We start from the raw sequence: 24,391 nt of genomic DNA on the forward strand, positions 1-24,391 counted from the left end.
TTGCTTTGAGGTCCAATTCAGGACCAATGTTGGTTACACTGAAGACACTGTGATGTGACGCTTGGCACACTGTCCTCAGGAAGCAGTTCAGGGAGAGCTGTTATAGGAGGGAGAGCGAAGATCAATATCTGCCCCCCTAAATATTATAAAGTTGCACCCTTTAGTGCCTTTCATGTCACTAAAGGGTGTTCTAACCTTTTTTAAAAATTTTAATAAATTAATAATTTTTAAAAAATTGCATGGAGTCCCCCCTATATTTGATATCCAGACAAGTTAAAGCAGACAGCTGGGGGTTGATATCAGGCTGGGAAGGTCCATAGTTATTGGCCCCTTCCCAACCCAAAAATACCAGCCCGCAACTGCCCCAGAATTAGCACATCCATTAGATGTCTGGGAATATTTTTGATAAATTGGTGAACAAGGGATAGTGTGGGGGAGTCTTTATTCAAATAAAGTATTTTTTTGTGTGTTTTTTTTTTTTTTAATACTGGCTTAGTAATGGTGGTGTCTGATAGATGCCTTGCCATTACTAACCCATGGGGTTGATGTCAGCTGACATTATACATAGCTGACATCAACCCCAAAAAATATTACTCTGATTGTCATCACACCAGGACAATTGGGAAGAGCCAATGCAAAAAGACAGAATTAGCACATCTAAATTGATGTGCCAATTCCGAGGCTGCTGTTGGCTAATATTTTTAGGCTGTGAAGGGCTAAATAACCACAGATCTTCCCAGCCTGATAATATAATCCCCCAGCTGTTTGCTTTACCTTGGCTGGTTATCAAAATATGTCATTTTTTAAATTATATATTTATTTAGCTCCCAGCAGCGACCTGGGAGACAGAGATATGTCTAGGCGCATTCTCCATGCTGTTCCCATTTCATTTCAGTATTATTTCCAACCATTTCAGCGATATTCCTGTCCCCCCAGCCCTCCTATTAGTAGCTCCTTAAAAATGCTTGAGTTTCCCATTGGCTTCTATTATACTCGTTATATGAATCAAGCCCATCCAAACGTCCAACCTGTTTGATTCGAGTAACAAGCACTCAAACATTTTAGTGCTGAATCATCACTAGTTGATACAATCAGTTTTTAGATGTAGCAGGTGGCAGAGCTCAGAAAGCTTCCCCTGCTACACCACAGCTTTCTGTGTGCTTTGTCTAATAACAATTAACTGCTTATGGTCAGATTGCTTGGCACAAGGCTGTGAGTTTGGGAAGTAATAATCTCCTGGCGATAAAACATTGACTACATGGAAACAACAGCACACAGCCTAATAAGTGACATATCCCTGAAATCCGTGTCTACTTCCTCATGCTGCCCTCAAAGTACATTTCAAAAACCTGATGACAGGTTCCCTTTAATGTCGGCGCTTAGCACATGTATAATCCTACTTCTGAACACGATGTGGTTGACCCCACTTTGCTGTCCCCTCTTTCTCTTTATTGCATTTTGTTGACCCCGGCAGAGATAGTAAAACAAAACTGTTGTAAATACATAGCGTTCACTTTCTTATCTATATTATATTATAATTATCTATGTAAGAGATTGTGGTTATGACTAATGAATACTTTTATTATCATGCTGCTTATAGACTGTGTATAACTCTTCTTCCATATGTATTATCTTTTATTATAAACATTTGTGCTTTTCATTCCTGTTCTAAGATCAAAATACTCCGGTCAATAGAAGGTAATTTTTTTTTTACAAATCACAAATGGTTTATCATAGGCAGAGAAGCACTGAAGTAGAATTGCACCGGTTATCATCTCAGAGAATCTACTGGTAAACGTGTGATAACAGCAGTACAAGTACAGCTATAAAGTGCATGGTGTCATATTGATCCCCAGCACACATCCACATGAAACATGAGCCTTCCTGTGTTGTGATCATAGTTTTGATAAGGTGTTGTGGTAGCAAACTGCCTGCATCAAATCCCCAGTCACGCTTGACCTGCTCATGGAAGTCTTGCGTGCCTTGAAAAGAAAATATAAACCTCTCTCTTGTTTAATGTGGGTTGTACATTGCATGTACCTGTTTCTGGAAATCTACACACCAGGGCATGAAAACACAAAATGCTTAGAAAGGTCAAACAAGCTTTATACTATTTGTTTGCTGATTTTACACGGTCACAGTCTTGCGTCATTCTTGATTATTTGCTTTAAGAAGAATTTACACCCATTAGACTTACAGGTTTACACTTTACAAGTTCCAAGAATGCAGATGGAATGACAGGCCATCTATCTGGGCAACCTGAGCAAAAATAGAAGGCTAACTCTTCAGACGAAAATAATAATGAAAGGCTTATAATCCAGTAATAACCTCCAAAATTATAATTATTTCAAGACCACACTGGGAGTTGGTTCTCCTTTCCTCGGCCCCTTGGAGCGTCAGCTAGCTTATCTACCTGTATCTAAGGCTACTTTCACACATCCGGTGTGTTTGTTCCGGCGGCGTGCGGCGGAAAGCCGGACCGCCGGATCAGGCCTGCAGCGGTGACACCGGATGCAGATGCGGCGCCTTATCCGGCTTGGAAAGCATTTAAAGGAGCCACACCGGGGACGAGAGAGGCAGCGGTATGCGGGGGGGGAGAGAGAGAGAGATACGCGCGCGCGCGCGCCGGGCACTTGTGGGTTAAACCTCACAGTGTCCACGCAGGCGCTGTAGAAAAAGCCATTCCGGCGCTGCAAAAAAACATTGCAGGCAACGTTTTTTGCTGACGCCGGACGGCGCAGGTTTGCCGTTTCCGGCTAAAAACGGAAGCGCCGCATGTCCATCCGACACGATGCGGCGATCATTAAATTCTATGTGCCAAAACCGGGTCCAATTCCGGATCCGGTTTTCACACTTTTCGCCGCATCGTGCCGGATTAAAAAAGCCGGATGTGTGAAAGCAGCCTAAGGGTCCCGTTTCACTTAGCGACGCACCAGCGATCACGACAACGATGCCACCTGGTAAGGATCGCTGGTGCTTCGCTAAATGGTCACTGGTAAGCTGCCACACAGGCAGATCTCTTCAGCGACGTAGCAATGATCCGGCGATCCATATAACGACCGGCCGTCGTTGGTACCTTGTCACACAGCAGCTATTCTGATGATTCCAGCCTGTGTCCCTGAGTTCTGCATCACCAACGAGGTCGCTCGTCGGGGTCAAACACAGCGGGACACCGACGATTAAGGCTAGGTGCCCACGTTAGCGTTTTTAAACGCTCAGAAAACTGGACTCCTTCCTAGAAACCGCACGTTTTATTTCTGCGCGTTTTTTGCGTGATTTTTGCACAAAAACGCGCATTTTTTTTGTGTTTTTTTCCGGGCGGTTTCTGGAAAGCTTGGAAACCTCTAAAAACGTGGACCTATGTGGAAAATAATGAGCATGCTGCGTTTTTAGCCGCTAAGCGTTTTCTGAGCAGAACTAAACGCATGCATTGGCACAAAAAGCTAAAAATGCATTAAAATGAATGGGATGCTTATTTTAAGCGTTTTTAAAGCGTCTGATCCGGCACAAATGCTTCAAAAATGCTTAAAAAAAACGCAAAGTGGGCACACAGCCTGAAAAATGGCCCAGGACATTCGAGCAGGATTAGCGATATCCAGCGGGGGGGGGGGGGGCGTTTGACGCTGCGTGTCACGTTGCGAGATCGCTGGCGAGGTTGCTGTTGCATCACAAAATCGGTGACGCTTCAGCGATCTCGCTATGTGAGACGGGGGCTTTACTCTGCAAAAAGGAGGAACGCAGCAGCACCCTGTAGAGACGAATACACATGCGGACACAAAATCTATCATAATTTCTGAGTAAACTGTAATAAAAAGTAAAAAAAAAATTACTTACAAAAATGACGGTTCTTAGCGCATATATTGGCCAATTCATGTGAGCCCATCAACCGCGTCAAGGTGACACTTCTCTGATGGGTCCTATCATCTAATAAATGCCTCTCTTATGCTATAAAAGTCTACAGGGTGAATGGGCAAACATGCCTCTCCTGGGTTACAAAATTGCACATTAAAGTAAGCTGGTAGGAACCAGAGTTGATTATAAACACCCTTGGGCTGATGGGTGGGGTGCAGAGTCAGAAAGGAGGAAGTAACCTCCAATGGATAACTGTATAAAACCAAAAACCTGACCTGCACCTCCATATAGTATGAACAGGTGCCGACTGCAATGAATACATAACTTGCAAAAAGGAGGAACGCAGCAGCACTAGAGCAGCATTAGAGACCAATACACATGCGAACTCAAAATCTATCATAATTGCTGAGTAAACTGTAGTGAAACGCAAAAAAAAATTAAAAATTACTTACAAAAATGAAGTTTTTTTGTTCTATGCAGTTATCCATTGGAGGTCCTTTTGCTAAACCACGGTGGAGAATGGGCTTTGCGCATTGGTATTTTTAAGGTCCTGTAACTAGATTTTAGTTGAGAATTGGTCATGTGTTGAGTCACGTGAGTCGCACACCCCCTGGAAGGAAAATCTGATTGGATAAAAATAAAGTCACTTCGTATTTATATTATTATTGTTAATTATACACATATGTTATGCCATACAGTGATTGGTTATGAGTCCTTTAAATATGGCCTCTTCCCCCCAACACACGCCTTCTGATGAAGTATTAAGATGAAATGTGTGTTGGGGGCGACGGGGACGCTTTCTTCTTATTATTTAATGTAAGTGAGAACATCCTGCTTTTTTTTATTGTGAGCTATTGCTAATTTTTGTGCAAAGAAAGGAGATCCTTCATAATGTCATATTTATTAGGTCAGTAGTGGGCAGGTGTTAGACACTATAGCATATTATTTTATCTGATATTTGTTTTGGCGTCCCCATTTTATCTTTTATTAGTCTAGTAGTATTGTCTTGTACTAATTGTTATAAAATCACTTTTTGACGATAATAAAATTATTTTAAGGGTTTATACTCTCGGTTATTTTTTTAGCCATTCGTTGTTGTTTATACAAATGTTTTAAGAGTTAAATTACCCATTCACTTTGATGGGCTTTATTATATATTGCACATCACACAGAAGCATTTCGGTTGTAGTTACATGCCCTGAGTTTAGGCCGTTAAAGGAGTGTGATTGACAATATTGAAGTCGTTCGATGCTTGTTTCCCTGCCTCTTTCCACAGGCTGAGGAAGAATAAAGGGGACAAAACAATCACTATTAGGTCAATCTGTCCCCATACAGTATCATGTTATCAGCAGCACATCTGCCGTTTTCCTAGGGCAATGTGCTGCTGAGAAAAATGATTTTTGTTCCAGCATAAACAAGCCAATCTCTCGATGAATAGGCAGCATTTTATTTGCTTTGTATATTATACCACATAGTCCTCCACATAGTATAATGTGCACCACAGTCATCCATATTGTATAATGCACACCCATAGTCCTCCTTATAACATCATGTGCCCCATTGTCCTCCATACAGTATAATGCACTCAGTCCACCATATAGTATAATACTCTCCTCATAGTCCTCCATATAGTATAATGCACTCCCCATAGTCCTCTATGTAGTACAATTCACTTCCCATAATATAATGCACCCCATAGTTCTTCATATAGTATAATGTATTTTCCATAGTTCTCAATGCAGTATAATGCAGGTCCCATGTAAAGTAGTACATATAGTATAATGCACTCCCCATAGTCCTCTATGTAGTACAATTCACTTCCCATAATATAATGCACCCCATAGTTCTTCATATAGTATAATGTATTTCCCATAGTCCTCAATGCAGTATAATGCAGGTCCCATGTAAAGTAGTACATATAGTATAATGCACTGCCCATAGTCCGATAGAGTATAATGCAGCCATAGAATATAGTGCAGCCCCCCTCATATAGTTTAATGTAGCCCCCTCATATAGTGTAATAAAGCCTCAATAGAGTATGATGCAGCCCCCTCTCATAGAATATAATACAGTTCACCCCCATAAAAATATAATCCAGCCCCCCACCCTCCCCATAAAATATAATCCAGAACCCCACTCTCCCCCATAAAATATAATTCAGCCCCACAGTCCAGTACTCACTGATATATTTAAAAAAAAAACACACACACAATCCTGACTTCTCCGCATTCCGCACGCTGCTCCAGGCTCTGCTCCGGTCTCAATAGCTGCACTGCACGGCACACAGCGGAAACGCCATGAAGTGACGTCATTGCGCACCCAAATTGTGATAGGCAGAGGGGAATGATGGGAGAGGGAGAGTCATCTGACGCTCTCTCCACCATCATTGCTTTCAATTGTATCGGTGTCTATGAGCCGATACAGTTGAATGTTGCGGGGGGGGTTGGCGCTGGCACCGGGAGGGCCCCACTGACTCATGGGCCCCATAGCGGCCGTGTGGTGTGCCGCTATTAGCGGCACGTCACTGGCTGGGGGCCCCTGGGGGAGCGGGGGCCCAAGGCAGCTGACTAGTCTGCCTGTTGCTAACACCTGCCCTGCAGCCTTTGCAAGTAGACTGTTAGCTCCCATGTGATCATCTACCTAGACCTATATAAGGCCCATCAGGACAAACACCTGTGTCTTGGTATAAGAGACTTAAGCCCCCGTCAGACACAGCGATCTCATCAGAAGCGAAACGCGCGTTGGGGCGATGGGGAAGCCAGCGCCATACACTTTAATCATGTAAGTGCCTTCTTGGAAACATCCTTTTATTCACATACTTCTTTTGGATACATACTTTAATGCACTATGGTCGAGGTACTTAGTAATAGCTGAGTAGTACAATATGTATACCTAGGATCCATATGAACTTGTTGATTGGTTATGCCTGTTTCCACTGTGGAAAGTTCTTTTCAGTTCAGATGCATTTTTATGGATGTAACCCCAATATGTTTTATTAACCCCTTCCTGACATCCGACGTACTATCCCGTCCATGGGACCCGGGCCCCTATGCCCATGGACGGGATAGTACGTCTACCGCGATCAGCGGCGCCCACGTGGTGAGCGCCGCTGATCGCGGCCGGGTGTCAGCTGATTATCACAGCTTACACCCGGCACAATGTGTCAGGGGCGGTCACGGACCGCCCCCGACACGTTAACCCCTTGCACACCACGATCAAACATGATCGCAGTGTACCGGGAGTTAAAGGGAAGCATCAGCAGGGAGGGGGCTCCCTCCGTGCTTCCCTGAGCCCCCCACGGCAGCGCAATGTGCAGCGCTGCTGCGGGGGGCTCCTTTCCTCCAGGCCCCCGAATCCAAGATGGCGACGGGGGCCTTCGGGGGCCTGGAGGAAGCTGGCTTCCTCAGTGCCTGCAAAGCGCAGGCAAGAGGAAGTCTTCTTCAATGCCTGTGACAGATTGCTGATCTGTCACAGTGATCTGTGATGTGACAGATCAGCGATCTGTCACAGGACAGTGATGTCCCACCTGGGACTATGTAATAAAGTAAAAAAAAAAAAAAAAAAAAAAGTGTAAAAATAATTTTAAAAAAATCGCCAAATAAATTAGTATTCCCCAATAAATTCATTTTTTGAAAATAAACAAAACAATAAAAGTACACATATTAGATATCGCCGCGTCCGTAACGACCCCCCCTATAAAACTGTCCCATTAGTTAACCCCTTTAGCGAACCCCTTAAAAAATAAAAATAAAAAACGAAGCAAAAAATGATTTATTATCATACCGCCAAACAAAAAGTGTAATAACGCGCAATCAAAAAGACGCATATAAATATCCATGGTACCGCTGAAAACGTCATCTTGTCCCGCAAAAAACAAGCTGCCACACAGCTTCATCAGCGAAAAAATAAAAAAGTTATAGCTCGCAGAATAAAGCGATGCAAAAATAATTATTTTTTATATAAAATAGTTTTCATTGCAAAAAACCGACAAAACATAAAAAAAGACCTAAATGAGGTATCGCTGTAACCGTACTGACCCGAAGAATAAAACCGCTTTATCAATTTTACCGCACGCGGAACGGTGTAAACGCACTCCCCCAAAAGAAATTCATGAAACGCTGGTTTTTGTTCATTCTGCGTCCCAAAAATCGGAATAAAAAGCGATCAAAAAATGTCACATGCCCGAAAATGGTGCCAATAAAAACGTCAACTCGTCCCACAAAAAATAAGACCTCACATGACTCGGTGGGTCAAAATACGGAAAAATTATAGCTCTCAATATGTGGTGATGCAAAAACTATTTTTACAATAAAAAGCGTCTTTTAGCGTGCGACAGCTGCCAAAAATAAAAACCGCCATAAATAGTAAATCAAACCCCCCGTTATCACCCCCTTAGTTAGGGAAAAATAATAAAATTAAAAAAATGTATTTATTTCCATTTTTCCATTAGGGCTAGGCTAGGGTTAGGGTTAGGGCTAGGGTTAGGGCTGAGATTAGGGTTAGGGGTGTGTTGGGGTTCGGGTTGGAGTTAGAATTGGGGGTTTCCACTGTTTGGGCACATCAGGGGCTCTCCAAATGCAACATTGCGTCTGATCTCAATTCCAGCCAATTCTGAGTTGAAAAAGTCATATGGTGCTCCTTCCCTTCCAAGCTCTGCCATGCGCCCAAACAGTGTTTTACCCCCACATGTAGGGTATCAGCCTACTCAGGACAAATTGCAAAACAATTTTTGAGGTCCAATTTCTCCTGTTACCCTTAGGAAAATAAAAAATTGGGGGCAAAAATATCATTTTTGTGGAAAAAAATGATTTTTTTATTTTCACGTCCGAGCGTTATAAACTTCTGTGAAGCACTTGGGGGTTCAAAGTGCTCACCACACATCTAGATAAGTTCCGTGGGGGAGTCTAGTGTCCAAAATGGGATCACTTGTGGGGAGTTTCAATAGTTTAGGTACATCAGGGGCTCTCCAAACGCACATGACACCCGCAGACCATTCCATCAAAGTCTGCATTCCAAAATGGCACTGCTTCCCTTCCGAGCCCCGACGTGTGTCCATACAGTAGTTTTCTCCCACATATGGGGTGTCAGCGTACTCATGACAAATTGGACAACAACTTTTGCGGTCCAATTTCTCCTGTTACCCTTGGGAAAATGAAAAAATTGGGGACTAATTGATCATGTTTGTGGAAAAAATACGATTTTTTATTTTCATGCCCTGGCATTATAAACTTCTGTGAAGCCCTTGGGGGTTCAAAGTGCTCACCTCACATCTAGATAAGTTCCTTAGGGGGTCTAGTTTTCAAAATGGGGTCATTTGTGGGGGGTTTCCACTGTTTAGGTACATTAGGGGCTCTCCAAAGGCAACATGACACCCGCAGACCATTCCATCAATGTCTGCATTCCAAAACGTCACTACTTCCCTTCCGATCCCCGACGTGTGCCCATACAGTAGTTTTCTCCCACATATGGGGTATCAGCATACTCAGGACAAATTGGACAACTTTTGGGGTCCAATTTCTCCTGTTACCCTTGGGAAAATAAAAAAAATGGTGACTAATAGATCATGTTTGTGGAAAAAATACAAATTTTTTATTTTCACGCCCGGGCGTTATAAACTTCTGTGAAGCACTGGGGGGTTCAAAGTGCTCACCACACATCTAGATAAGTTCCTTGGGGGGTCTAGTTTACAAAATTGTTTCATTTGTGGGGGGTTTCCACTGTTTAGGTACATCAGGGGTTTTCCAATCGCGACATGGTGTCCGATCTCAATTCCAGCCAAAAACGTCAAATGGCGCTGCTTCCCTTCCGAGCTCTGCCATGCGCCCAAATAGTGGTTTACCCCCACATGTGGGGTATCAGCGTACTCAGGACAAATTGCACAATAACTTTTAGGGTGCTGTTACCCTTGGAAAAATAAGAATTGAGGGTGAAAAGATCATTTTTGTGGAAAAAATATGATTTTTTAATTGTACGGCTTTATGTTATAAACTTCTGTGAAGCCCTTGGGGGTTCAAAGTTCTCACCACACATCTAGACAAGTTCCTTAGGGGGTCTAGTTTCCAAAATGGTGTCATTTGTGGGGGGTTTCCACTGTTTTGGTACATCAGGGGTTTTCCAATCGCAACATGATGTCCGATCTCAATTCCAGCCAAAAACGTCAAATGGCGCTGCTTCCCTTCCGAGCTCTGCCATGCGCCCAAATAGTGGTTTACCCCCACATGTGGGGTATCAGCATACTCAGGACAAATTGCACAATAACTTTTAGGGTCCTGTTACCCTTGGGAAAATAAAAATTGGGGTGAAAAGATCATTTTTGTGGAAAAAATATGATTTTTTAATTGTACCGCTGTACGTTATAAACTTCTGTAAAGCCCTTGTGGGTTCAAAGTTCTCACCACATATCTAGATAAGTTCCTTGGGGGGTCTAGTTTCCAAAATGGGGTCACTTGTAGGGGGTTTCCACTGTTTAGGTACATCAGGGACTCTCCAAACGTGACATGGCGTCCGATCTGAATTCCAGCCAATTTTGCATTGAAAAAGTCAAACGGCGCTCCTTCCATTCTGAGCTCTGCCATGCGCCGAAACAGTCGTTCCCCCCCACAAATCAGGTATCAGCGTACTCAGGACAAATTGCACAATAACTTTTGCAGTCCAATTTCTCCTGTTACCCTTGGTAAAATAAAAAAAATTGAACCTGAAGTATTTTTTTTGTGAAAAAGTTAGATGTTCATTTTTTTTTAAATATTCAAAAACATTCCTGTGACGCACCTAAAGGGTTAATAAACTTCTTGAATGTGGCTTTGAGCACCTTAAGGGGTGCAGTTTTTAGAATGGTGTCACTTTTGGGTATTTTCTATCATATAGACCCCTCAAAGTGGCTTCAAATGTGATGTGGTCCTAAAAATAAAATGGTGTTGTAAAAATGAGAAATCGCTGGTCAACTTTTAACCCTTATAACTTCCTAACAAAAAAAAATTTTGGTTCCAAAATTGTGCTGATGTAAAGTAAACATGTGGGAAATGTTAGTTATCAAGTTTTTTGTGTGCCGTATCTCTGTGATTTAAGGGCATAAAAATTCAAAGTTGGAAAATTGCGAAATTTTCAAAATTTTTGCCAAATTTCCGTTTTTTTCACAAATAAACGCAAGTTATTTGAATGAAATTTTACCACTAACATGAAGTACAATATGTCACGAGAAAACAATGTCAGAATCACCGGGATCCATAGAAGCGTTCCAGAGTTATGACCTCATAAAGGTACAGTGGTCAGAATTGTAAAAATTGGCCTGGTCATGAACGTGCAAACCACCCTTGGGGGTGAAGGGGTTAATATAGCATATGTATAATGTTCTTTATGCAATTATTCAATTAGTATATGCTATTTTGGGCAATTGTGCAATATAGGCTGCCTATTTGGATAGCAGTGTCCTTATTTTATTAGTGTTCTTCATTAAGTAATGTATTGTTGGGATAAACCCCAATTATGGTTAAGTAGTGACCTTGAACTTTTATATCTATAATAGTTTGGATTTTATATATGAATGTTTTACTCTGATTGAGTTAATACAATTTGCAAATTTCTATGGCACGTTATACTGGATTTTCTTTTTGTGTTTGCTAATTTAATCAGTTTTTTGTGCCTGGAACATTTTGATGGGTTTTTGTGTGATGCAAAGAATAATCCATTGTACGGCATTGCACAGCATATTTAGTTGACAATGTATGAATTATTGGTTTTGAACGTTTAGGCTAATGAATGACATGCTCTAAGGCGACCATGGCCCCAATACTGTGAACACGGGCTGATTCTGCTATCTGTGGGTCAGTGACTGTATAATGTATGCGTTGTGTATGACGTGTATGACGAGCACTGTCGTGATTAACGGCACGTAATGAATGCAGGTGATAGGAATGTATCGGACGAGAATAAAGCATGGACTGAGAAATCCAGGGTGTGCTAGCATGTAGACATTCAGGTGGTCTGAATTTACTGTTAGAAATATAATATATTTTTTTCTTCTCAGCATGGAAGACACCCTACTTGAGGGAGGGCTGGGAGCATAGGCTGTCCTCTAGAGAATACATGTGTGACGGTTTCTCCTTTCAGTGGCTTGGCCTCCTTTCTTTGCTTCTCAACATCTAAAAATAAAACGTGCCTTTACTTTCCCCTAGCGTTATCTATCATTCTGAGCTGACCCTTCCTGGAGGAGAGATTTCATGTCACAGCTGCCGGGGACATTAAATATGCGCAATCAATGCACGCCACCTCTAAAATCACATGATTGAGCTTTAAAGACAGGATGGAGACTCATCCGTAGGTATTTTGCAGAAGCAGCAGAGTCAAGTTTTTCATGTATGTGGTTTTACATAGGACTGCAGGAGAACCTACTGCTTTATGTCAGGACTTGATTGTACTCGAAAAAAATTTTTATATCCGTTCTTTTTCTCTGTGCATGTCCACGTTCGTTCCATGTTTGATCCCTATTACATGCGGATCATATTTGTTTTTGCCTTCCATTTTTTAATAAGATTTATATTTTTAAAGTCAGATACAATAAATGGATTAAAATTGCATAGGTTTGTTAACTCCTATTTTTAGTCTTCAATGTTTATTTTGGTCTGGCAAATTTAGACCAGAAATCAGAATTCGACATGCATTCTGTGTATTTTCTTTTAATTGGATATTGGTAAAAAGAGACAGAAATCACATAAAAAATTGATAATGTAGTCAATGAGCCCCAATATTATTGTCCTACAAGTCCAGTTTAGTGAGTCCTCACACTGGCGTTCAACTGTTTTAATTGCTCATATAGCTGCCAAATACATTGGTTTCCTTTCAAAAAAGAAAATACCCCCCCCCCAAAAAAAAAAAAAAAATTAATTCTTTGCACCATGGGACAACAAGGATACTATAAGAGGTTGTATCTCATATTCAAGACAGCTACATACACATAGCGTTGGTGTGGTACTTCAAACTCATGTCATTGATGTCCACCAACAGAGCTTGATATGGAGAAAACGTGTGGTCCCACATCAGTGAGGAATGGTAGATTTTAACAAATATTGGTGTATACTTTCATTGACACAAGCATACTGTCATGTCCGCCATGTCTGTCATGTCTGCCCTGTCTGTTTTCTCTCAAGAACTCCTGGAGCGATGTGCATGCGCATATCTTGTCTGCTATCCTGCTCGTTCCCTAGAGCAGTGTGCACACTCAACTCATGTCTGAGCTGCAGGATGCCTGCATTTCTGCTGTCTTCTGTGATCTCGTCATGTCTAGAAGCTCTGATCAGGTGTCCCTGTCTGGATCCTGCACTGTCTGGTTCTGCAATCATCTCGTCATGTCTGGAACGCTGACCATGCGACCTTTCCTAGGATCCTGCACTGTCTGGTTTGGTAATCATCTCGTCATGTCTAGAACTCTGATCATGTGACCTGTCTTGGTTTCAGCACTGATTCTACAGTCGTCTCGTCATGTCTGGAACTCTGATCATGTGACTACGCTCTGTTATCCTGTGGATCTGAACCCGGAAGTGGTCCCCTGGTCCTGACCTGGAAGAGGAGGTGCTATGCCCTATATCAGGCCGCCCCTTCCTACGCTCAGGGCCTGAGTATTGTGTTGTGTCCCTGCATCGCTGCTTGGTCTGTGGGGCGCTCCCTCTATTCTGTGCCCTTGCACTCTGCTCTGTCGTGCATCTCTGCACACGCTCCGTGCTCGTATTCCATCTCTGGTCTTGTGTCTTGTCTAGTGTTTGTCCTTCGTGCCATGTTTTGTCCCTGCTCTGCTTTGCCTTGTAGTCTTTGTTTGCTCTGTTCCGTGTTTCTGTCCACGTGTCATGTCTCGCTCTGCTTTGTGGCTTCAGGTACCCTGCCTCTGTCTCTGTCCCTGGCGTGTCCTTACACGTGCAGGCCTCCGTCTCTGTACCCTGCCCTGACGTGTCCTTACACGTGCAGGCCTCCGTCTCTGTACCCTGCCCTGACGTGTCCTTACACGTGCAGGCCTCCGTCTCTGTCTCTGTCCCTGGCGTGTCCTTACACATGCAGGCCTCCGTCTCTGTACCCTGCCCTGACGTGTCCTTACACGTGCAGGCCTTCATCTCTGTCCCTGGCGTGTCTCTACACGTGCAGGCCTCTGCTCTGAACCTCTCCCTGGCGTGTCTCTACACGTGCTGGCCTCCGCTCTGAACCTCTCCCTGGCGTGTCTTTACACGTGCAGGCCTCGCTCTGTACCCTGTCTAGTCCCAAGGTCCTTCCTTGGCCCGGCTCTGGGCTTCAGCCTATGCTCCGCTGCTAGACTGTCTCTGGCATTCTCTCCGCATGCGCAGGTCTCTGCCTCGTTCTTTGTCTTGTCCCTGTTGTTTCGTGCGCTCTTGCACATTTCGTACTAGGCTTTACCATGCTGTCTCGCATGTGGCTCTGTCCTGTACCCTTTGCCTAGCCCTGCCTTGTGGCTCCGTGCCTCTTTGCACGTGCCTGGTCACCTGTGCCTGCCTGGTGTGCCTCAGCCGTGCCGCCTCTAGCCGTGCTCGCCTGTGTGCCCCAGCCGTGCCCCGTCCAGTGCTATAGTAGTCTGGCTGCGTGGCCCCGCAGCGGTGCTGCCTCTAGTCGTGCCCGCTTGCAACTGCCATCGTCGGTACCACCTGCCCGTGCTCCCAGCCGTGGTCTCTGTGCTTCCTTGCACTCACACCGGTTCTCGCACTGTGCCTTTTCGTGCTACTCTTGCACAAAGCCTTTGTCTCTTTTGCTCTTCTCTGACCCCTAGTTCGCCTGCCGGATTCCATAACCTGCCGACCGCTGCCAGAGATCCGGACCTAGATGACTGCGGCCTGATGTCCGGAGCTGATGTCCGTAGCCAGATACCTGGACCCTGTCGGTCGATGCCAGCATCTGGATTCCGATGCCACCGTACCTTGTGTCTCTCCCTGGCCTGTGAACCTGATCCTGGCGTGTCCGTTGACACACACCATGTCATTAACCCTGTCTTGTTTCCTTGCATGGAACCCTGGCTGACTTCTGGATGTCTGGATCCTTCCTATCACCCTCTGAGCTACAGACCCTGATGCCCTGGTTGATCGTGGACTGTTGTCCGGAGTCTGATGTCCGCGTACCATCTGCACGTTCCATGCTTGGACCTCGGCGTGCCATTGCACGCACCCTGTTCCACGAACTCTGTGTGTTCACGTTTGCTCCTGTTCCTCAAGTCTTGGACCTCAGCATGCTCTTGCACGCACCTTGCCTTATGTTCTGTGTGTCCACGTTTTACACCTGTTGTACCTGAAGTCTTCCTTAATGAAGTTTCTTTGAATTAACGACTCGTCTTGCCTTGTCTTGTTTCCCTGAGCCGGCCGTCTGGTCCAGCTGCCGTGGTGGCTCACCCCCTTGGTCTTGCCCCTGACACTCCCTGTATAGGGGGTGGTTCTCATTAGGTCAGCTCGCCCTAGGTGGGTGGGTGTCACGGCCCAGAGGGTCCACTCTTTCTAAGAAGAACGACTCAGCGTAAGCTGACACTCGTCACTAGTGTTGAGCATTCCGATACCGCAAGTATCGGGTATCGGCCGATACTTGCTGTATCGGAATTCCGATACCGACTTCCGATATTTTTTCAATATCGGAATTCGGCATCGGAATCGGAAGTTCAGTTGATTGACGGCCTGACGTCATCATGATGCGTGGTGTGTGCGCATCATGATGCGCCGTCATTTCGGGCCTTCCGGGGGTCTCTGCCGGCCTGCCGGGGGGCTGTGCCGGCCTGCCGGGGGGCTGTGTGGACTGCCCGGGGTCTGTACCGGCCTGCCGGGGGGCTGTGCCGGCCTGCCGGTGGTCTGTGCACCCTGTGGGGGTCTGTACCGGCCTGCCGGGGGGCTGTGCCGGCCTCCCGGGGGGCTGTGCTGATGTCCGGGGGTCTGTGCAAGCATCGTCCGATGGGACTACAAGTCCCATCGGGCGATGCCTGCTACCATGACAGTGATTGACACATTAGCCAATGATGGGACAGTAGTAGTCCCATCATCCGGCTAATGTGTTAAATGTTAAAAAAAAAAAAAAAAAATACTACATACATACTACATGCATGCTACATACATACTACATGCATGCTACATACATACTACATGCATGCTACATACATACTACATATATACTACATACATACTACATATATACTACATACATACTACATACATACTGCATGCTACATACATACTACATACATACTACATGCATGCTACATATATACTACATACATACTACATACATGCTACATACATACTGCATGCTACATACATACTACATACATACTACATGCATGCTACATACATACTACATATATACTACATACATGCTACATACATACTGCATGCTACATACATACTACATGCATGCTACATACATACTACATATATACTACATGCATGCTACATACATACTACATGCTACATACATGCTACATACATACTACATACATACTACATGCATGCTACATACATACTACATACATACTACATGCATGCTACATACATACTACATGCATGCTACATACATACTACATGCATGCTACATACATACTACATGCATGCTACATACATACTACATGCATGCTACATACATACTACATGCATGCTACATACTACATGCATGCTACATGCATGCTACATACATACTACATGCTACATACATACCACATATATACTACATACATACAATACATTCATACAATACATACATAGACATACAGTACATATAACATAGAGTAACATACTTACCAATACTTGGTATGTATGTAGCATGTAGTATGTATGTAGCATGCATGTAGTATGTATGTAGCATGCATGTAGTATGTATGTAGCATGCATGTAGCATGCATGTAGTATGTATGTAGTATGTATGTAGTATGTATGTAGTATGTAGCATGTATGTAGTATGTATGTGGTATGTATGTAGCATGTAGTATGTATGTAGTATGTATGTGGTATGTATGTAGCATGTAGTATGTATGTAGCATGTATGTAGCATGCATGTAGCATGCATGTAGTATGTATGTAGCATGTATGTAGTATATATGTAGTATGTATGTAGCATGTAGTATGTATGTAGCATGCATGTAGTATGTATGTAGTATTTTTTTTTTTTTTTACATTTAACACATTAGCCGGATGATGGGACTACTACTGTCCCATCATTGGCTAATGTGTCAATCACTGTCATGGTAGCAGGCATCGCCCGATGGGACTTGTAGTCCCATCGGACGATGCCTGCACAGACCCCCGGAGCCTGCACAGCCCCCCGGCAGGCCGGCACAGCCCCCCGGCAGGCCGGCACAGCCCCCCGGCAGGCCGGCACAGCCCCCCGGAGCCTGCACAGCCCCCCGGCAGGCCGGCACAGCCCCCCGGCAGGCCGGCACAGCCCCCCGGAGCCTGCACAGACCACCGGCAGGCCGGCACAGACCACCGGAGCCTGCACAGACCCCCTGGCAGGCCGGCACAGCCCCCCGAAAGGCCCGTACAGACCCCAGAGAGGCTGTACAAGGGCAGGAAAGGGTTTTTCTTATTCCGATACCGGAAGTCCCATAGACTTGAATGGGACTTCCGGTATCGGAATCGGCGATACCGATACTTTTTTTAAAGATCGGCCGATACCATCCGATACGATACTTTGAAGTATCGGACGGTATCGCTCAACTCTACTCGTCACACATACCATACCACCCCGCACTCCAAACATGTATGTTACATAGCGGGCAGTTAATATTATACATTTAATATAGGGGGAATCAACCAGAAGACAGGTTGCGCTATCCTACATCTACCCTGACCTGATTTGTTGGTGCATATTCTTGTCATTCTATCTTAAATAAATTCATTACTATTTTAATTTTCCTAGACAATTTTGATCACATTATTTTGCAATTCATAATTATTTTATTGAATTCAGTTGACTATTCGTGTGCTGAGGCTGCGGGTTTCCTAATAGTCTCTGGGATCACCGCTGGCACTGATGCATTTATTGGAAAGTAAGCAATTCACTAGAATGGCTAGAATACAGTTACTGGTAGGTAGAAAAAATAGGAAAATGTGATTATTATAGTGGTTTAAAATAACCACTATATTGTAATCCGAACGCTGCTAACTTATTCTTATTATTCAGTTGATTTCTGCAATTAATGCGGCCCGAACTGCTACACACACAGACTCCATTGAGGTGTCGTTTCGAAGCCAGTGTCCACGAGAGGTGTGCTAAGTATTTTCCGTGTCGATCGGATTTGTAGTTTTTGCGCAATTTGCGTTTGAAAAAACATTTTCCCGTCATTGGAATGTATTGTCTCAATGCTTTTCAATGGGAAAATTTTGCCACAGAGAAAGCATGCCCTGAGGCGATTCAAATGGCAGTTAAGCTCATTGATATGTGCAAGCAGACCCAGTTACTATGTTAACGCCTACGAACTTCACATGACGCCCCCAGCACAGAGTTTCTGCCAGATAATATCAGCTCTTAAAGTGAAACCCACAGCACAAATGCAAATCTAGCTTCATCACATGACGCATGCCCCTGAGAGAGAATGTGCACCAAAGTGGATTTAGAAGCCCAGTGCGCCAAACTGGCTCTTAACCCCTTCACTACCAAGGGTGGTTTGCACGTTAACTCCCGGGCCAATTTTTACAATTCTGACCACTGTCACCTTATGAGGTAATAACTCTGGAACGCTTCCATGGATCCCGGTGATTCTGACATTGTTTTCTCGTGACATATTGTACTTCATGTTAGTGGTAAAATTTCATTCATATAGCTTGCGTTTATTTGTGAAAAAAATGGAAATTTGGTTCAAATTTTTATGCTCTTAAATCACAGAGATACGGCACACAAAAAAACTTAATAAATAACATTTCCCACATGTTTACTTTACATCCGCACAATTTGGGAACCAAAATTTTTCTTTGTTAGGAAGTTATAAGGGTTAAAAGTTGACCAGCGATTTCTCATTTTTACAACACCATTTTATTTTTAGGGACCACATCACATTTGAAGCCACTTTGAGGGGTCTATATGATAGAAAATACCCAAAAGTGACACCATTCTAAAAACTGCACCCCTCAAGGTTCTCAAAACCACATTCAAGAAGTTTATTAACCCTTCAGGTGCTTCACAGGAATTTTTTGAATGTTTAAAAAAAAAAAATGAACATTTAACTTTTTTTCACAAAAAAAATTACTTCAGGTTCAATTTTTTTATTTTACCAAGGGTAACAGGAGAAATTGGACTGCAAAAGTTATTGTGCAATTTGTCCTGAGTATGCTGATACCTGATATGTGGGGGGAACCACTGTTTCGGCGCATTGGCAGAGCTTGGAAGGGAAGGAGCGCCGTTTGACTTTTTCTCTGCAAAATTGGCTGGAATTCAGATTGGACGCCATGCCACATTTGGCGAGCCCCTGATGTACCTAAACAGTGGAAACCCCCCACAAGTGACCCCATTTTGGAGACTAGACCCCCCCAACGAACTAATCTAGATATGTGGTGGCACTTTGAACCCCCAAGGGCTTCACAGAAGTTTATAACGCACAGCCGTACAATTAAAAAAATCATATTTTTTCCACAAAAATGATCTTTTCACCCCCAATTTTTATTTTCCCAAGAGTAACAGGCCCCGAAAAGTTATTGTGCAATTTGTCCTGAGTATGCTGATACCCCATATATGGGGGTAAACCACTATTTGGACACATGGCAGAGCTCGGAAGGGAAGCAGCGCCATTTAACTTTTTTGGCTGGAATTGAGAGAGGACGCCATGTCGCGTTTGGAAAGCCCCTGATGTGCCAAAACAGTGGAAATCCCCCAATTCTAACTCCAAACCTAACCCTAACCCTAGCCCTATCCCTAGTTCTGACCCTAGCCCTAACACTAACCCTAGCCCTAATGGGAAAATGGAAATAGGGAAAAATAAAATAATTTTTTTTTAACTAAGGGGGTGATAACAGGGGGTTTGATTTACTATTTATGGTGGGTTTTTATTTTTGGCAGCTGTCATACGCTAAAAGACGCTTTTTATGGTAAAAATCGTTTATGCATCACCACATTTTGAGAGCTATAATTTTTCCATATTTTGTCCCACCGAGTCATGTGAGGTCTTATTTCCAGGTCACCACCTGACAGCACGATGGAGGACGTCCTTCTTATCCACAGTGGGACAGGAAACCACGAGAGCTCAAAAGGACCCTCCCCTCGCCATCCTTCAGTGTTTTTTCCTGTCCCACTGCGGATAGGAACGACGAGAGAAATACGACCGTTCCGAGCAGATGGTGAGGATCGGGGGGCCCAGCCTTTCCCTTCCCGCCTCAAGAATTCTGCAGGCTGACACCCACCTGAGGGTCCCTCAGCAGACCCAGTGTAGCGCTGCTCCTGGGTGCCGGAGTCGCTTCCCCTGAGGGGGCTCTCGACTTCAGGCGTCGCCTTTGATGTCCCTCTGCCGGGCCGCCTCTACAGAGCCGCATCTAGTAAGCGGTCCAGGCATCATATCACCGCCGCAGGGCATCTTTGCAGACCACCAAGGTGTAATACTATTGTAGGAACTCGAGGATTCTGATAGCGTGGGGCAATGATCAGACAGAAGCGGGTTACTTTAGTGCAAATTGTGTATTTTATAACAGCAGTGACATCCAAAAACAATATGCTGATAACCTGAAATGAGACAAGTCCTAGAGCTATATAGCCATTCAGTAAAGTTCTTAAGACAGAGTCCTCATAAACATGTGATCCAAAGGTGAGTGTAACACTCAGGTGACGTGGCGCAGTTCACACAGTAGTGATGCAGAAAGAGTCCAATCCAGGTATGTAGCAAGCACAGGGAAGTCCAGAACAAGTCTATAGGTAAATCCCAGATGAGAGAAAGCACAGGAAAGTCCAAAAACTGATTTACAAGTTGATCCCAGGAGCGGCGTGAACACAGGTGAGTCCAGGAACAGGTTCACATTAAAGCAAACGGTTGGTGACAGTTCCAGCTGCTCTCACTGGGGAGTGAAGGGTTAAGAATAACACATAGTTCAGGAACATAGTTCTTACCAGATAAAGTGAACCAAGGGTTAAGTTCCAAAGATGAGTGCAGCTTTCCCTACAGAGAACAGGGAATGTCCAGAGCCACAGCAGAAGCACACTAAGACGCAAACAGCACAGCTGAAGGAAGCAGAATACTCCAGCAAGGAAAGCAGCACCTGAGCCGGGTTTTATACACATGAACAGGAAGTAGGGCAAACAAGAACAGCAACCTCCATCTTGACAAAGGGCAAATTCATTCACAAGGTGATTTAGAAAACCCGGAATACTGACATTACTCCCCCCCCCCTAGAAACGGCCTCAGGACGATCCCGGACCAGGTTTGTCTGGGTATCTCCGATGAAACTGAGCAACCTTCAGGGGAGCATTGATGTTACTTACTGGTTCCCAGGAATCGTCTTCAGGAGAGTAACCCTGCCATCTAACTAGATACTGAAGCCGGTTTCGATGAAGTCTTGAATCAATAATGTCCTGGACCACAAATTGTTCTTCGCCATTAACCAACACTGGTGGAGGAGGAGGTACGATACGTCCCTGAAACTTGTTAGGAGAAACCGGTTTTAATAAAGAAACATGAAATACTGGGTGTACCTTTAGAGTTCGTGGTAGCTTCAGCCGACAAGCAACGGAGCTCACAATCCCGGTAATTTTGAATGGACCGATGAACTTCTGTCCCAGTTTCTGCGAAGGAACACCCAATCTTAGATTCTTGGTAGACAACCAAACCGAGTCTCCTACCTTATACAAAGGTGCTGGTTTCCGGAACCTATCAGCTGACTTCTTGTAACGCTCCTGTGCTACAGTCAGGGAGTCCTTCAAAACTTCAAGATTACGTTGCAACAGATCCACTCTGTCTTGAACCGCCGGTACCGAAGAGACAACCGGAGACCTAGGGAGAATATTTGGATGATATCCCAGATTGGCAAAAAAAGGAGTTACCTTCGTGGAACTGTTCTGTGAGTTGTTGTACGAAAACTCCGCTAAAGGAAGTAACTTCAGCCAATCATCCTGCAAATAACTGACGTAGCAGCGTAGATATTGCTCCAAGGTTTGATTGGTACGTTCGGTCTGCCCGTTGGTCTGAGGATGGTATGCAGAAGACAAGCAAACATTAATGTGGAGCGCAGAGCAAAATTCTTTCCAAAACCTAGAGGTAAACTGTATTCCCCTGTCAGAGATGATCTCATCTGGTACCCCATGCAGTCGGAAAACATTTTGGATAACCAGATCCACTGTCTCTGTAGCTGAGGGGAGACCGGTACATGGAATAAAATGGGCCGCCTTCGTTAAACGGTCTACTACCACCAAAATAGTGTTTTTACCGCCAGAGGTGGTTAACTCCACAATAAAGTCCATCGAAATAGACCCCCAAGGGCGAGATGGTACGGGTAGTGGTTTGAGAAGACCAGTAGGTGAAACACGAGGAACTTTGTACCGGGCACAAACCTCACAAGAGCGGACATACTCATTCACATCCTTTAAGCAGGTAGGCCACCAGAAAAAACGACTTAAAAATTCCTGAGTCTTCTGTACCCCCCTATGACCAGCCAATACGGAGTCATGGACCAATTTGAGGATTCGAAGTCTCACAGCCTCTGGGACGTAAATACGTCGATCTCTAAGCCACACACCATTCTGAAAGACAAGATTCACGTTGTCAGGTGGAGCAGCAAGAAATACATCACCGTCATAGGCCAGCTTGATCTCCTCCCACAAGTCCCGATCCTGGAGCACTCCTATGAAATTGGCATCAGACAAGATGGTCTTAGATGGGGTCCCAGGCACGGAGTCCACCGTGTGGATTTGGGATAATGCATCGGCCTTCCCATTACGTGAACCTGGGCGGTACGAGATAATAAAATCAAACTGGTTCAAGAACAAACTCCACCTAGCTTGTCGAGGAGAAAGACACCTGGCGGATTTAAGAAATTCCAAATTACGATGATCTGTAAGCACTACTACTTGTTGAGTAGCTCCCTGCAAATGGTGTCTCCACTCTTTAAAGGCGGAAATGATTGCCAAAAGTTCCTTATCTGCAATGTCATAATTTAGTTCAGCAGAAGATAGCCTGCGCGAAAAGAAGGCACACGGGTGCAGCAAACCTTTGTCTCCGGTTCGTTGCGAGAGGATAGCTCCCAGTGCACAGTCAGAAGCGTCCACCTCCACGATGAAAGGCAGTGCAGGATCCGGATGCATTAATATCGGAGCCGTGGTAAAACAAACCTTGAGGCGGTCAAAGGCTTCCTGGGCTTGCGAAGACCATACAAACTTCTTCCCCTTCTTAGTAAGAAGAGTGATGGGACGGACAATTTCCGAAAAATTCCGGATAAAACGTCTATAAAAATTAGCAAAACCAATAAATCGTTGTACCTCTTTGATGTTACCTGGTACCGGCCAGTCTATGATTGCCTGGATCTTGCTGGATTCCATGTTCAATCCCTGGGGAGAAATAATATAGCCCAGAAATTGAATTTCGGAGCAATGAAACTCACATTTTTCGAGTTTAATGTATAAATCATTATCTCTTAAGCGTCTGAGCACGGTCTTGACATGTTCCTGATGTTCCTGTAGAGAATCAGAGAAAATTAAGATGTCATCCAGGTAAATTACCACATAATGGTCCAATAAATCCCTGAAGATATCATTGGCTAAGTGTTGAAAAGCAGCAGGAGCGTTACACAGTCCGAATGGCATCACTAAATATTCAAAATGTCCATACCGGCATCTAAAAGCTGTTTTCCATTAGTCTCCGGGACGTATACGGAGTAAATTATATGCCCCACGAAGGTCTAATTTGGTAAACACCTTGGCTTGACGAACTCTTTCCAACATTTCAGGAATTAGCGGTAACGGGTACCTGTTACGAATGGTTACCTTATTTAGCTCCCGGTAGTCAATGCAAGGTCTTAGAGTCCCATCTTTCTTCTTTACAAAGAATATGGGGGCTCCCGCTGGTGAAGAGGATGGTCGGATAAACCCCTTGGCTAGGTTTTCATCTATATACTCTCGTAATGTCTTTAGTTCTGGAGCTGCCAGCGGGTAAACATGGCCGAAAGGGATCGCTGCCCCTGGAAGCAATTCTATGGGGCAGTCATATGGTCTATGTGGCGGGAGTTGATCTGCCTTCCTTTTGTCACAAACATCCGCGAATTCCTGGTAAACCAGAGGGAGAGTAGGTACCTGTATTGCCTCTTCCACGTCCCGGGTAACTGGAACTGTGACCGTTGGACAGATGGTAGGACTACCCTTCGAGGGGAAGGATATCTCCTTGGTTTCCCAATTGATGTTTGGATTTTGCGACCGTAGCCAGGGAATTCCTAAAATTATAGGAAAATGAGGAGAAGATATTAGCATAAATGAAAGGGTTTCCTGATGGTCTGGTTCCATCTTACACTCCAGGAGCACCGTTTCCCGGTCTACTGGTCCAGAAGTTAATGGGGAACCATCCACCGTTTCCATGGTGACTGGCAAAGCTCTTAGTTGTGTCCTTATACCATGT

The 24,391-nt window shown here is 44.4% G+C and overlaps 2 long non-coding RNA genes across 2 annotated transcripts in view; one reads left to right on the top strand and one right to left on the bottom strand.

Moving 5' to 3' along the window:
• The window catches only part of LOC141054293 (uncharacterized), a 150,007-nt gene that overhangs the window by 30,089 nt on the left and 95,527 nt on the right, over nucleotides 1-24,391 (bottom strand). The gene's annotated exons all lie outside the window — the stretch shown is intronic.
• On the top strand, nucleotides 12,054-15,192 carry LOC141054198 (uncharacterized). The gene is made up of 3 exons (XR_012221377.1): nucleotides 12,054-12,165; nucleotides 13,303-13,416; nucleotides 14,615-15,192. It is a non-coding gene; the product is annotated as an uncharacterized lncRNA (long non-coding RNA).

This window comes from Dendrobates tinctorius, unplaced genomic scaffold, assembly GCF_039654945.1.
Source record: "Dendrobates tinctorius isolate UK_male_01 unplaced genomic scaffold, ASM3965494v1 ptg000177l, whole genome shotgun sequence".
Lineage (NCBI taxonomy): Eukaryota > Metazoa > Chordata > Amphibia > Anura > Dendrobatidae > Dendrobates > Dendrobates tinctorius.